This window comes from Bubalus kerabau, chromosome 8 (assembly GCF_029407905.1).
Source record: "Bubalus kerabau isolate K-KA32 ecotype Philippines breed swamp buffalo chromosome 8, PCC_UOA_SB_1v2, whole genome shotgun sequence".
NCBI classification, from domain to species: domain Eukaryota; kingdom Metazoa; phylum Chordata; class Mammalia; order Artiodactyla; family Bovidae; genus Bubalus; species Bubalus kerabau.
This window is the reverse complement of record NC_073631.1, coordinates 58,922,726-58,938,203: the sequence shown is the minus strand read 5'-3', so window position 1 is coordinate 58,938,203 and position 15,478 is coordinate 58,922,726. Positions and strand designations below refer to the sequence as shown.

General features: G+C 39.8%; 1 protein-coding gene across 2 annotated transcripts in view; it reads left to right on the top strand.

Annotated features, from left to right (window-relative positions):
* LSMEM1 (leucine rich single-pass membrane protein 1) overlaps positions 1-15,478 on the top strand; it is a 193,817-nt gene that overhangs the window by 171,635 nt on the left and 6,704 nt on the right. For both annotated transcript variants that reach the window (XR_008717855.1, XR_008717854.1), the window contains one exon: positions 12,393-12,487. The gene's annotated coding sequence lies outside the window, so the exon portion shown is untranslated. The remainder of the gene's footprint in view (positions 1-12,392; positions 12,488-15,478) is intronic.

Below are 15,478 nucleotides of genomic sequence, written 5' to 3'. Positions count from 1 at the left end.
TGTGTTAAAACAAAAGGTATTGTATAGTAAGCTGGATTAACTCCCAAAGCTGAAGGAAAGCTGAACAGTCAAGCTAAGGCAACTGCAGGAACTCAAGAAATGAAACTAGAGATTTAAAACCACCAGGATTCTCTCTTCCTTTTTGGGGAAGAGGTGTAAGCAGATTTCACTATGAAGTAGGGGATGTGAAACTGGTAACCGTTGCTCTTCCTGGTTTCTTCACCAAGAGAAAAGGACTCTTTCTAGAGCCACAGTTCTAAGTTTTGAGAAAAAAAAACCTAGCTTATGACCTTAGGCAGGTTCCTTAACCTTTGTGTGCTTCTGTCTCCTTATTTGATAAAGTGTGAAATTACTAGGCCCTGGGATTTCTTTGGAAGGAACGATGCTAAAGCTGAAACTCCAGTACTTTGGCCACCTCATGCGAAGAGTTGACTCATTGGAAAAGACTCTGATGCTGGGAGGGATTGGGGGCAGGAGGAGAAGGGGACGACGGAGAATGAGATGGCTGGATGGTATCACTGACTCGATGGATGTGAGTCTGAGTGAACTCCGGGAGTTGGTGATGGACAGGCAGGCCTGGCGTGCTGCGATTCATGGGGTCGCAGAGTCGGACATGACTGAGCAACTGATCTGATCTGATCTGATGGCATAGTGCTGTTATGAGGATTAAATACCTTAAAATATTGAAACCATTTGGAATAGTTGCCAGCACAAAGCTATCTTAGTTGTTGTGTCGTTGTCATTGGCTCATCCCCAGCCCATCATTACAGTTCCATGGTTGACATAGACATGCCTGGGGGGAGGGTTAATCAATGTTCTGTTGTTGGGAGTGGGGTGGGGTAGGAATAATGCCCCAAAGGACTATAAGAGAGAGGAAAGTGGTGCCAGGCAGGCAGAAACAATAGCTCTCCTCCACCCCTCATTTGTAAAAGCTTTACTCTATAATGTAACTTTTAGAATTAACAGTCGTGCATGTAAAGTGCCTGTCCCATCTCAGGCCTTTAAGAAATGTCAGCTATGCAATCTGCACATGAAAAAACCAAGGAAGGCCTGGACTGGACACCAGTTATGGGAATTAATGAAATATTTTGAAGGAAAATCAGATAGACTTGGATTGGTTTGTGGATTGTATTCATGGTGGACGTAGATTGACACATGTTTTATCTTTTGTCTGTGCTTTACAGCAAAGAGCAGTCATATCCATGTACATTGCATTAAAAATACAGGTTTCGATACTTTGTCCTATGGGTGGGAGGGTTTCCCAGTAAGAGGTGCATCCTGCAGTCTCTCCAGCTGGGTAGTATTCAGTCTATTTTAATAGAATCAGGCTTTAGCCTCCTGCTGGTCCCCTGGGACCTGGGTTATAGTTCCTTCTGTTGTCGGGTCCCAGCAGACAAGGTAGTATCTATGGTTGGCCAAAGAAAGAATGCGAATCCAAGCAAGTTGATGGGAAAGGAATCTTGTTTTTATGAGGCTCATGGGGGTGTTGTGGCTCTCGCCAGTTGCTACCAGACCTCCCAGACATTTGCTCTTTGCTCCACACCAACATTCACATTATTCAAAATGCAAACCAACATTTATATCATTATATTACATGATTCACAAATTTGGGTCTATGGGCTTCTACTAATTAAATCAGCACTCTTGAGGTTGTGTTTTTAAAAATCCATTATATGGTGCATTAAGAAGGGAAATTAGGCCCAAGAGTGATAATCCCAGTCCATCTCCAGGCTCAGAAATGAGAGAGAGGCCTAAGTCAAACAAGTGACTTCGGGTCAGAAGTGGGCTTCGGGTGAGAAGTAGGAAGCTGTCTTCATTCCAAACCCTTCGGAATGTGCAAATAAGCATGCGAAGATCTTTGTGTATATGATGTGCTCAAAATGAGCACAAAAAACTAGATTTCAGCAAAACTTACCATTGTGACATAGCTCTGAAAAAAAAAATGTATGTGAAAGAAGTTGTGTAAGGCCCTGATTTGACATATATTATCCTTACCAAAAAGAAAAAGCCTAGCATTGAAACATGTACAATATCATATAAGAAACGAATGGCCAGTCCAGGTTTGATGCAGGATACAGGATGCTCGCGGCTGGTGCACTGTGGGATGACCCAGAGGGATGGTACGGGGAGGGAGATGGGAGGGGGGTTCAGAATGGGGAACATGTGTACACCCGTGGCAGATACATGTTGATGTATGGCAAAACCAATACAATATTGTAATGTAATTAGCCTCCAATTGAAAATAAGTAAATTTATATTAAAAAAAAAAAAAGCCTAGGAAGAGAACGAGGCAGAAAAACTGAACTTGTGCTTTGTCCTACAAGGGCCTGGCAGACCAGAGTGAATTAAAGAAAGGAGGTTGGGAATGAAACAGGGAAAGTCAAATGTAGGGGGCAGAAAAAAAAGCTGCAAACACTTGTAAAATGGGAAATTGTGAGGTATCTTTGCTTTAAGTTGATATTCTCTAACATGCAGAGAAGTAAAAGAGGAGTTACTATTTGAGATGTTTATTTGCCCTCATGTTAACTGTTTATGACACTCATTGACTAGAGTATTATTTGACACACAAAATGCCTAGCTTGTACTTAATCTTTCTCATTTCTTTACAGTCTTAATAATCCCCAGGGCTGCCACATACACACAGTTCACCCTGGCCCTCTCCACACACTTGTGTATATATGTATAAATATAATACCTCTTTTAGAGAAGACAAAAACAGTGTTGATCACACTCATTTTGGGGGTGTGCCTGTGGAACACTTAGCTCATTTACTTAGTTACCAGTTTCATGTGAACTTTATGATTAATGCATCAGTTCACTTTGGAATTTAAGGCTTCTATATAAATTAGCTAATTGTATTGACCAAATGAATTAATAATCACAGTCACCATCCTAATTAATCAACAGCAGCAGAAGCAGTAGCAGAAACTATTTCCAGCTCTCTACTATTTTATAATTGACAAAGCACTCTCACAGATTTATCTTGTTTGATAAATGAGCCTGCAGTGAGTGCAGCATGCCTTCAACTGGCTCTTTATGTAAAGAAAATGATACATCCATGCTTTTTTCACAACCACAGAGCTCAACTCTATTCCAAAGCCTATTTGAATAAAAAGCTTCAGTTCAGTTCAGTCGCCCAATCATGAATTACTCTTTGCAACCCCATGGACTGGGAAGCACGCCAGGCTTGCCTGTCCATCACCAACTCCTGGAGTTTACTCAAACTCATGTTCACTGAGTCAGTGATGCCATCCAACCATCTCATCCTCTGTTGACCCCTTCTCCTCCTGCCTTCAATCTTTCCCAGCATCAGGGTCTTCTCCAATGAGTCAGTTCTTTGCATCAGGTGGCCAAAGTATTGGAGTTTCAGCTTCAACATCAGTCATTCCAATGAATATTCAGGACTGATTTCCTTTAAGATTAATTGGTTGGATCTACGTGCAGTCCCAGGGACTCTCAAGAGTCTTCTCCAACACCACAGTTCAAAAGCATCACTTCTTTAGCACACAGCCTTTGTTATGGTCCAACTTTCACATTCATCTATGACTACTGGAAAAACCATAGCCTTGACTAGACAGACCTTTGTTGACAAAGTAATGTCCTGCTTTTTAATATGCTGTCTAGGTTGGTCATAGCTTTTCTTCCAAGGAACAAGTGCCTTTTAATTTCATGGCTGCAGTCACCATCTGCAGTGATTTTGGAGCCTAAAAAAATAAAGTCTGCCACTGTTTCCACTGTTACCCCATCTATTTGCCATGAAGTGATGGGACCAGATGCCATGATCTTAGTTTTCTGAATGTTGAGTTTTTGCCAACTTTTTCTTACATGGACCAAATCACAATCACAACACAAGTACCATGATTTAATTAATATTAGAGACAGGATGAGAGCAGTTTAACATCCAGAACTACAGTAGCCTGCCTGCTGAGCACTGGACTGTTCACAGAGAAGTACACCCGGCTCCAGTGCTGCTGAAGAAGAAATGGAATGATTCCAATGATGCTTGAAAAATGTTGTGTGTTTAGCACTCTTTCCTTTTGTGATTAATTTATGGCTGATTATCATTTAAAAACAGTTTTTGGCATGATGTTTCCTCACAAGTTTGCTGTTGTTCAGTCACTAAGTCATGTTAGACTCTTGGTGACCCCATGGACTACAGCACACTAGGCTCATCTGTCCTCCGCTGTCTCCCAGAATTTGCTCAAATTCATCTTTATTGAGTCGGTGATATCTGTCTAACCACTTCCTCCTCTGTCACCCCCTTCTCCTTTTACCTTCAGTCTTTCCCAGCATCAGAATCTTTTCCTCTGAGTTGGCTCTTCACATCAGGTGACTAAAGTATTGGAGCTTCAGCTTTAGCATCAGTCCTTCCAATGAATATTCAGGGTTTATTTCCTTTAGGCTTGACTGGTCTGACCTCCTTGCAGTCCCAAGGGTCTCTTGAGTCTTCTCCAGCACCACAATTCAAAAACATCAATTCTTTGGTACTCAGCCTTCTTTATGGTCCAACTCTCACCACTCTAGTGAGGGTTAATTGATATAATGGCACCCCACTCCAGAACTCTTGCCTGGGAAATCCCATGGACGGAGGAGCCTGGTAGGCTACAGTCCATGGGGTCGCTAAGAGTCGGACACGACTGAGTGACTTCACTTTCACTTTTCACTTTCATGCATCGGAGAAGGAAATGGCAACCCACTCCAGTGTTCTTGCCTGGGGAATCCCAGGGACAGAGGAGCCTGGTGGGCTGCCGTCTATGGGGTCACACAGAGTCGGACACGACTGAAGCAACTTAGCAGCAGCAGTAGCAGCAGCAGCATATATTTACAATGTACACGTTGATGAGTTTTGACATACATGTGTTCTTGTGAAACCATTAGCACAACCAAGATAATGAACATATCCATCACTCTGAAAATTTCCTCAGTGCCCCTTTGTAATTCCCTTCCCACGGCCCCCTCCCTAGAAAACCACAGGTCTGCTTTCTGTCACCACATAGAAGTTTGCATTTTCTAGAGTTTTATATGACTGGAATAATACAGCATGCACACTTTTGGTCATGTTCTTTCACTTAGCATAAATAATTTGTCCATGTTGTTACAGTGTATAAAGAGTTCTTTTCTTTTTTTTTTTTTGCTGAATTGTATTCCATTAGGTAGATAATCTATAATTTGGTTATCATTCTCCAGTTGATGGACTTTTAGTTTTTTCTAATTTGTGTTCTTACAAATAAAGCTGCTATGAACATTTACGTACAAGTCTTGGTATGGCTGTAGTCTTTCAGTTATCTTAGGAGTAGGATAGCTGGATCATATGGTAAGTGTATGTTTAACTTTTTAAGAAACTACCAAACTGTTTTCTAAAATGGAAATCAAGCAGATTGTTTCAATACAAACATTTCTTCAACATAAATTTTAATTTGCGACTGTTTGAAACAGTTGATTCCTGGTATGTTGGTGTGTATTGTTCAAACTAATTAATACAATTAGTCTTAATTGAGTTGATGTTTTAAAATTTTTGATTGACATGCTAAAGTTTGCTCCAATAGATTTTTTTTTGATCTATTGAGAGCTAATATGCTGAATATGGTCTCATTATCTATTTGCAGCATCCATTTCATTGCATGGGATGTCGCACAAATTTGTCAGTCATTTGCTCTACTACTTCTTCCCTTGTTTATTTTGAGGTTAATAGAATTTTTTAGGATTTTCATTCTATGGAAATTTTAGTTATAAATACAGATTAAATGAAACTGGGGGTCTTGGAAAAAGATTCATTTCTGATACACATCTCCTTAGAAACAAGGAGTGACCAAGTTTGACACACAAGCTATAGAACATATAGAGAGTTGAATGCAAATTTACAGATGCTTGTCCCCAGCCCTGCTTTCCTACTCTTTGGGGCTTACTTCCCTTAACATGAAAATGGATATTATCCCCATTCCATACATGAAACCAACTTCCCAAGTGGCTCAGTGTGAAAGAATCTGCCTGCAATGCAGGAGATGCAGGACACACTGGTTGGATCCCTGGGTGTGGAAGACCCCCTGAAGTAAGAAATATCACCCCAGTATTCTTGCCTGGGAAATCCCATGGACAGAGGAGCCTGGTGGGCTACAGTCTATGGGTCACAAAGAGTTGGACACAACTGCGTATGAGTGTGATGCCTGGAACCAGCAACCCTGCCCCTTTACACGTTGCTGGAGATTTGGGGGCCTCTGTTCCCTTGTTTTAAGCTTCTGCTTCCTCTGAACTCTTGCTCTGTCTCCTGTGTCTTGCCTTTTGCAACTGGTTTCTTCCATCTTCCCCACATCAACATAGATATGAAGCAGCTGGCTTTTCTTCAATACAGACACAGGGCTCCTGTCTATTGCAGAGTAGTATTGCAGCTTTGGGGACACAGAGGACATAGGAGGAAATGTTAGTTGCTCAGTCATGTCCAACTCTGTGCAACCCCATCGACTGTACCCTGCCAGGCTCCTCTGTCCATGGAATTTTCCAAGCAAGAATACTGGAGTGGGTTGCCATTCCCTTCTCCAGGGGATCTTCCTGACACAGGGATCGAACCTTGCTCTCCTGCACTGTAGGCAGATTCTTTACTGTCTGAGCCACCAGAGATTGTTTCGCAGCACAGCAAACAATTGAATAAAAAATTGAACATTATTTTTTTTGGAGGTCTTTAATGATCTGCCTTAGACAATTTTTGCCTGACACCATGTTGTTGTTCTCCTCACTGTTTCTCCAGACCTTCATCAGTCTTCCCTTCTCTCAGCTATCTAGAACTTCTTAATACCTAAAGGTTTTCAGAAGTGCCTATATTTCCTTGCATAGACTAGAGCAGTGCCTTTCAGTATGCACATGGATCACCTGGAGATGGTGTTAAAGTACAGATTCTGATTCAAGTGTCTGGAGAAGGAATGTTGCATTTCTAACAAGCTCCCAGGTGATGTTGGTTCTGCAAGTCTAAGGGCCATGCATTTAAGAACCACTGGCCGGGAACATTCAACTCTGGTCTCTATCCATTTCTGAGCATTTGTCTATTTCAATGTTTTTCAGCTTGGGTCACTTCCCCGCCCACCCGCCCCACCCCCATTTTTGGTTATCAGAACTGAGGGGGGAGTGTAACTTTAAAAATTATTTTGTGTCTTTTTTCCTTCTTTGTAAATGAAGTGTTTAGAACAAAGGCTGTCATATGGTCAACATCCAATAAATGCCATGTTGTCATTAATTTTCTTTACTACTGAGGCAAAGAGGTGGTAGGGATTTTTTGGTGAATTTGGGAAGAGCTACAGAGAAGGAAGTAGAGGGGAGAATAATTCTTTTCTCTTTTGAAGAGAAAAGAATAATTTGCTATATATCCTTTTTGTTACAACAACTCTACTAAAAATAATAGGACAAAATTCTATGCGGTTAATAATTATGACTACCAATACACAGCTTCAGGCCTCTTGAGTCAGCATGAAAGACAGTCCCTTTGCTTTAGGAAGAACTTGAGTCAGGATCAAGAATAGTCCAAATAGCTAAAGGAGAAAAATGTGGGAAGGCTTTCATTCGACATTACTCAACATAGTATGTACTGAACACAGTGATAGGTGCCGGCAATGCAGTGATGAGTAAGATGATAATGTCTTGTCCTCTGAAACTTATTTATTGTTCAGTGAAAAAAACAGAAAAGAAAGCAAGCAATTACAGTGTGTTAAGGACAGGGTGATTAGAGAGCATGCATTTTGTGTTCAGCCTAGGATTTATTATGTTTTTCTGAAAATGTTGAAGGAAAATGTTCTGAAATTTTTGATGGTAACAACTGTAAGGGAGAAGGTTGTTGCTATTAAATACCCTATTCTTTTAAAATTCTTTATTTATTTATTCTTGGTTGCATTGGGTCTTCTGGCTGTGTGTTGGCATTCTCTAGTTGAAGCCAGTGGGGGCTGCTTTTCCTAGGTATGCAGGCTTCCCATTGTGGTGGCTTCTCTTGTTGCAGAGAACAGGCTCTAGGCATTCGGGCTTCAGTAATTGTGGGTACAGGCTTAGTTGCTCAGTGGCATGTGGAATCTGCTCACACCAGGGATTGAACCCACGTCCCCTGTGTTGGCAGGCAGATTCGTATCCCTTATTGCATCACCAGGAAAGTCCAAATATCTCTTTCTCAAGATTTCACATGGGCCATGCTCCTTTCCTGCAGACTCCAGGTGGAGCATGTGACTTCCCCAGGAGTCCCCACCAAGCTTGCCCCCTCAGCATTCCTTCACTTCCCACCCTATGCCAAGGGACAGGTTGGGAAGGAGGCATCTGTGACAATTTCCTGTGGCCATGAAAAGTGGTTTTGGTTAACTTTGTGAGGATCCTGTGAAAGTAATGGACTAGTTGTTCTCTGTTAATGAGATTCCAGAGAAGATGGAGAAATGGCCTGAGGTTCTTGAAGAATTGTGGCCAACTAGCTTCACTGTTCACCTTGTCCTCTCGTTCCTTCACTCCTGAGCCAAGTCTTAGCATCTCCTTTTTGCTCCAGAGTACAGGTTGTGTATCTCTAGTACAACAAAGACTTACATCTGCACTCTAGCTCAGCTCTATGCCCTAGTCCTGAACAGGCTCACGTATCACCTTACTTGATCCATACCTGCCTCCTTTCATTTAGAAAAGCCTTCACAGAACTGACTTAACACCATGCCCTCCCTTGGTGATTTTCTCCCTTTGGTGATCAATGCTTTGGCCATATGAAGAGCTTTGTGTATGTGTGTGTGTGTGTCTTTTTAAGGAACCACTACTAATACCGTATCTATTGCATTACTCAGTAAAGATCAGTGTGATTATTTTCCCAGAATTTACTGCCAGACAAGTAATGGCCTCTGGAGAAAATAGTATACATAGTTACAGCTGCAAAGCCACCTGCCTCAGCTGCAAGGAAGTTCAGAGCTCAATTTAGTACTTAGGCAGAGGATGACATCATCCTCAATTTCCTTTATTTCTATTAATTTATACTCTGTCTTAATTTTATTTCCCTGTGTATATGTGTACATGCCTTTTCTATAAGAAGACTGGATTCTTTTTATGAAAGTAGGAAAGATATAAATTCTGTATTTATTTTTAAAGTGATAATGTATTTGATAATGTCTACCATTTTTAAAGTCATCCAGGCTCAAATTTTATCCTCCTCTCCTCTCCTAAAGATATGTCACATCAATTTCTTTTTTCTCTAGAAAATCTTTATAGTCATTTTCCCCCTCTCCATCCCCATTGCTCCTGCTGAAGTCCAGGTTCTTACCATATTCCACTGGGTTATTACAACTTCCTTCTATCTGACTGTTTGGTCTTAAGTGTACCTGTCCCCTGAATCTAGCCTCAATATCCATGTTCAGTAAGTGCTAATTTCATCATGCTACTCATACGTTTAAAAACTTACAATGATTCTCCATTTGTTTGCTAAGTTTTACTTTTGCCAAACCCCTTGGCCATATCTTGCTTGCTTGTCTCTTATTTCCTTTTAACTCCTGTTATCCAAACTCGCTTCTTGTTTAACTTGTTCCCTACCACCCTGTACCTATCTCCAAACCTTTCTCACCAAGGATGCTTTCCTCCCCACCCTCCCCTTGTCAGCTGTAATGTCTTTTTTTTTTTTTTTTTTTTTAAGTAGTATTATTTTAACAAGTGGCTTCAGAGTTTCTCTTAGGAAAAGAATCATCTTTGTTTAGGAAACATAAAAGCTAAACTTTAATAAGTTGCTTGGAGTGAAAGATGGAATATTGAAGGCTTAGGTGAGAAGCAGGTAAGGCAGAAAAGGAGTACCTGATGGCTCTGCGCTAGAGATGAGCAGAACTAAGAACGGGAAGGAACAGAAGAGGGTAAAGGGCAGGCTAAGCAGAAGGTGAAGGTCTTAAGAACAACAGAGTTCAGTATTGAATTTGAAGTTCTTTGCTGTGATGGAAATACCCTCCTGGTTTTCTCCAGACTTTGCTTTCACTTGCTTTCTAAGCACAGGCCTAATAGGAGGGTTTCCTGATAAAAATCACAGAAATGAGCTGTTTCTCACTTGACTCAGTGCAGAACAGAAGATTGTTTTCTTTTGAACTAGATTTAAAGCTCCTCGATGGCAGAAATGACACATTAATTTCTTTGAGGTTCTTGACAAGGTGAGGCAGAGAGCTGAGAAATTACCTACCCAATTTACTAGTTACAAAACTTGCCCTCAGGTAGATGTGATGAACAATTCCCATGGATATTTACAACTGGCAGAGTAGATAACATACCCACGTGTTAAGAGGAAAGTAAACTGTAAATCATGTTTTTAGGAAGTGAGCTACATTGTTCTCATTTACAGAAGAGGTGAGCAAACATTTTCTGTTAAGGGCCAGATGGTAAATATTTTTGTCTTTGTGAGTGATAATAATGTCTTTGTCACAAGAACTCAAATCTGTGTTGTAATGTGAAAGCAGCCATACACAGTAAGTAAACAAATAAGCATGGCTGTATTTCAATAAAACTTTATTTACGGACACTGTAATCTGAATCTCATATATTTTCATGTCTCATAAAAGATTATTCTTCTTCTGATACTTTTCAACAGCTTAAAAAGGGCTTCCCTGGTGGCTCAGATAGTAAAGAATCTGCCTGCAATGCAGGAGACCTGGGTTCAATCCCTGGGTTGGGAAGATCCCCTGGAGAAGGGAATAGCTACCTACTCAGTATTCTGGCCTGGAGAATTCCATGGACAGAGGAGCCTGGCAGGCTACAGTCCACGGGATTACAAAGAGTCAGACACAATTGAGTGACTTTCACTTTCACCAGCTTAAAAATGCAAAAACCATTCTTGTGGGCTATATAAAAATAGGTGACAAGCCAGATTTGTCACTGAGACCTTGGTGGGTAACCCCCAATTTAGAGAATCTATCTTGTTTGCTCATGTGTTTTATGAAGTAAGCTCTTATTTTAAAAAATCTACACTCAAAGCTCTTATTTTTTAAAAATCTACACTCCACTCTGGGGATTCCATGCATAATTTGGTGGAAAAGTCTTCCTGCTTAAGAAAAAAAAAGATATGAGAACTCTTAATAATGACTTAGACCATTATCAAATGGTTTTATTTCCCATGAGTCACTATTAGAACTGTGAACTGTGCATCAGAGCAAGAAAATATAAATGACTCAGACACGTGGTATGAGAGAGAACACATGTGGGGCATGATTACCTAGGCATTTGTATATTTGATGGTCACCTTTCATACACTGGGTTTTTTTCCCCAAATCTCTAGAGCAGTTGGAGACAGTTTCAATTAACCGTATGTCCATTTGTGTCTTTGCCAGTCTTGGAGAACTTAAAATGTATCTATGTTAAATTTGTACAACATCCCTGAGCTTGATATTTGATGACTTTAGGAATATTATGTAAGTTTTTAAGACAAAATTCAAAAGACTATTTTGGCTTCAGACTGGAAATAATGCAAGATTGTAGTTTTCTTACAGAAATTCTTAAAGTTAGAGTTTGACTTGCCTCAGGAAGAAATTCATAATTCAGAAATTTCTGTTTGCTTTTTGGAACCCTAGAGAAGCTTGAGTCTAACTCATATACTATCAAATTTTTTTTTTTTTGCATTTTCTCCCCCAGGAGTCATTTAACTATAAAATCTCATTAATCATTTTCATAAAAGGATCACAATATACAGAAGAGATTATTGTAAACATTTTTAAAAAATCATTCTAACTCATGTTACATTGATTATACCCTTGACTCACTGTAGTTAGAGTACATTCTGTTCTAAATTTGTCCCAAAGGGCTAGAGAGAAAAAAAAAAAGATAGAAAAGGATCATGGTACCAGAAAAGCGAATACACTTCCATAAACCCATAGAAAAGAGGCATAGGTATGCTCATGCCAAATAAATGTGCATGTCTTAGGACCAAATATAACATGAATCATAACCCGATTCCCGCCCCACCCCAGTGTATATCAATGTGATTTGCCTTCTTATTGCTATATTGGATTATGTTTAGAGAAGGTAACAATTTCATCCAGTTTAAATATTTTCTTTTTTTCCTATTATAAGTAGCATTTACTCTTTTTGTGTTAAAAATGTATGGAGTTCATATCACATTTAAAATAGCCAAACAGTAAAGAAAATGCGAAGAGTTGACTCATTGGAAAAGACTCTGATGCTGGAGGGATTGGGGGCAGGAGGAGAAGGGGATGACAGAGGATGAGATGGCTGGATGGCATCACCAACTCGATGGACGTGAGTCTAAGTGAACTCTGGGATTTGGTGATGGACAGGGAGTCCTGGCGTGCTGCGATTCATGGGGTCGCAAAGAGTCGGACACGACTGAGCGACTGAACTGAACTGAAAGAAAATTGAGGCAAGGAAAGAAAACCGTTACATTTGGCTTATTAGAATTGTCTTTCTTCTAGATTTTTGTGGTCTCTGTACATCCCTCACACTATCATTGTGGCAGAACTATCAGAAAGACATACTTCATCTTCTAACAAGATGTATTCAGATCTAGGTATGTACACTTAAAGGGGGGGGGTAAATGTTAACTGGATAAATGTTGATTCTGAAGCAATTAAAGCCAATGATAATTGAATAAAGATGGGCATGTGTAAGGTTTCCAGCTAGGAGCAAAGCTGCCAGAAATCTCCACAGAAACAAAAGACAGGTTGGCTCCTAGCTGTGATGATGTTTAGTGTGTCAGTTCAGTTTTGAAAATCCAATCAAATTAACTTGTAAATAAGTAAAATTATGATTTGGTAGGTTGACTTTTTAACCTTTGTTTAAACCAGTTTTCTATTCCTTAGTTATAATCTGTGTATTAGAAAATAATACAGTGATTAGAAGTGAAAGGTTATGAATGATAATAAATCAAAGAAAGAAAGAGAGGGAGACAGACAGGAAGAGAAAATAAGACAGACCTTGAGAAAAGGAAGAAAGTCCCTTACGTGGGCTTCTGAGAATGACTGGATGATCTTTCCTTCCCCTACTATCTAGATTTCAAGATAAAATTCACTCAGTTGAAGAGTGAATTCAATTTTCAGTTTACAAGCTTGCCAAGCAGATTACTAAACAGCTTGGGGGATTGTTTGTTTGTGTTTATGTTCTCAGGCAATGCTAGAATTAATTTTAATTGTACATAGTTAGATTCGAGGGGTGTTAAGTGTTAAAACCACAAATGCAATGCTTTTGATAGTTTCTGCCTACTCCCACCATGATCCCTAAGTAGCATATTTGGGGAAAATAAATATGTTTCTAAAGTTTAATAATTATTTCAGAAAATTTCCCTAGTTAAATCTTAGTCAATCATAGTCAAAGATAGGCATCACCAAATTATGGCTCATGGGTCAAACCTAGCCAACTATCTGCTTTTATAAGGTCCAAGAGTTAAGATAGCTTTTTATATTTTTAGATGGTTGAACAAAATTGAAAGAATATTATCACAAATAGTTTTTACATGAAAATAATATGAAATTCCAATTTCAGTGTTCACACTAAAATATACTGAAACTTTGGTTTGAAAATCTGTGTTCCAATGTCTATTCATCATTTGTTAATAGGTTGTCTATGGCTGCTTTTACACTGCAACAGCAGATGACTAGTTGAGACAGATACCTTATGATCACAGAGCCTAAAATATTATTTACTTCTGGCTCTTTTTAGGAAAACTTTGCCAATCTTTACTCTAGAATAATCATGTCCACAAACCATGCATGTAAGTTAAGGAAAAGATGAAGAGGGAAAAAAAGCCCAGTTATTGAATGATACAGCAAATGTAAATTGATCTTAGGCGAGTCAGTATCTCTGGTCTATAGTTGCCTGGCCAAGAGATTGTATATTAATGGAGGAAATTAGAGTGGAAGACTATAAGTATCATAAGGTTTAGACTAGATCTAGAGTTTATTTGTATAAAATGGGAAAGACTAGAGATCTCTTCAAGAACATTAGAGATACCAAGGGAACATTTCATGCAAAGATGGGCTCAATAAAGGACAGAAATTGTATGGACCTAACAGAAGCAGAAAATATTAAGAAGAGGTAGAAAGAATACACAGAACTATACAAAAAAGATCTTCATGACCCAGATAACCATGATGGTGTGATCACTCACCTAGAACCAGACATCTTGGAATGTGAAGTCAAGTGGGCCTTAGGAAGCATCACTATGAACAAGGCTAGTGGAGGTGATGGAATTCCAATTGAGCTATTTCAAATCCTAGAAGATGAAGCTGTGAAAGTGCTGCACTCAATATGCCAGCCAATTTGGAAAACTCAGTAGTGGCCACAGGACTGGAAAAGGTCAGTTTTCATTCCAATCCCAAAGAAAGGCAATGCCAAAGAATGCTCAAACTACTGCATAATTGCACACATCTCACATGCTAGCAAAGTAATGCTCAAAATTCTCCAATCCAGACTTCAACAGTATGTGAACCTTGAACTTCTAGATGTTCAAGCTGGTTTTAGAAAAGGCAGAGGAACCAGAGATCAAATTGCCAACATCTACTGGATCATCAAAAAAGCAAGAGAGTTGCAGAAAAACATCTACTTCTGCTTTACTGACTACGCCAAAGCCTTTGATTGTGTGGATCACAAGAAACTGTGGAAAATTCTGAAAGAGATGTGAATACCAGACCACCTGACCTGCCTCTTGAGAAATCTATATGCAGGTCAGGAAGCAAAGTTAGAACTGGACATGGAACAACAGACTTGCTCCAAATTGGGAAAGGGGTATGTCAAGGCTTTATATTGTCACCCTGCTTATTTAACTTATATGCAGAGTACATCATGAGAAATGCTGGGCTGGATGAAGCACAAGCTGAAATCAAGATTGCCGGGAGAAATAGCAATAACCTCAGATATGCAGATGACACCACCCTTATGGCAGAAAGCAAAAAACTAAAGAGCCTCTTGATGCAAGTGAAAGAGGAGAGTGAAAAAGTTGGCTTAAAACTCAACATTCAGAAAACAAAGATCATGGCATCTGGTCCCATCACTTCATGGCAAATGATGGGGAAACAGTGGAAACAGTGAGAGACTTTATTTTGGGGGGCTCCAAAATCATGCAGATGGTGACTGCAGCCATGAAATTAAAAGACGCTTGCTCCTTGGAAGAAAAGCTATGACCAACCTAGACAGCATATTAAAAAGCAGAGACATTCCTTTGCCAACAAATGTCTGTCTAGTCAAAGCTATGGTTTTTCCAGTAGTCATGTATGGATGTGAGAGTTGGACTATAAAGAAACCTGAACACCGAAAAATTGATGCTTTTGAACTGTGGTGCTGGTAAAGACTCTTGAGAGTCCCTTGGACTGCAAGGAGATCCAACCAGTCCATCCTAAAGGAAATTAGTCCTGAATATTGATTGGAAGGACTGATGCTAAAGTTGAAACTCCAATACTTTGGCCACCTGATGTGAAAAACTGACTCATTGGAAAAGACCCTGATGCTGGGAAAGATTGAAGGCAGGGGGAGAAGAGGTCGACATGAGATGGTTGGAGGCATCACC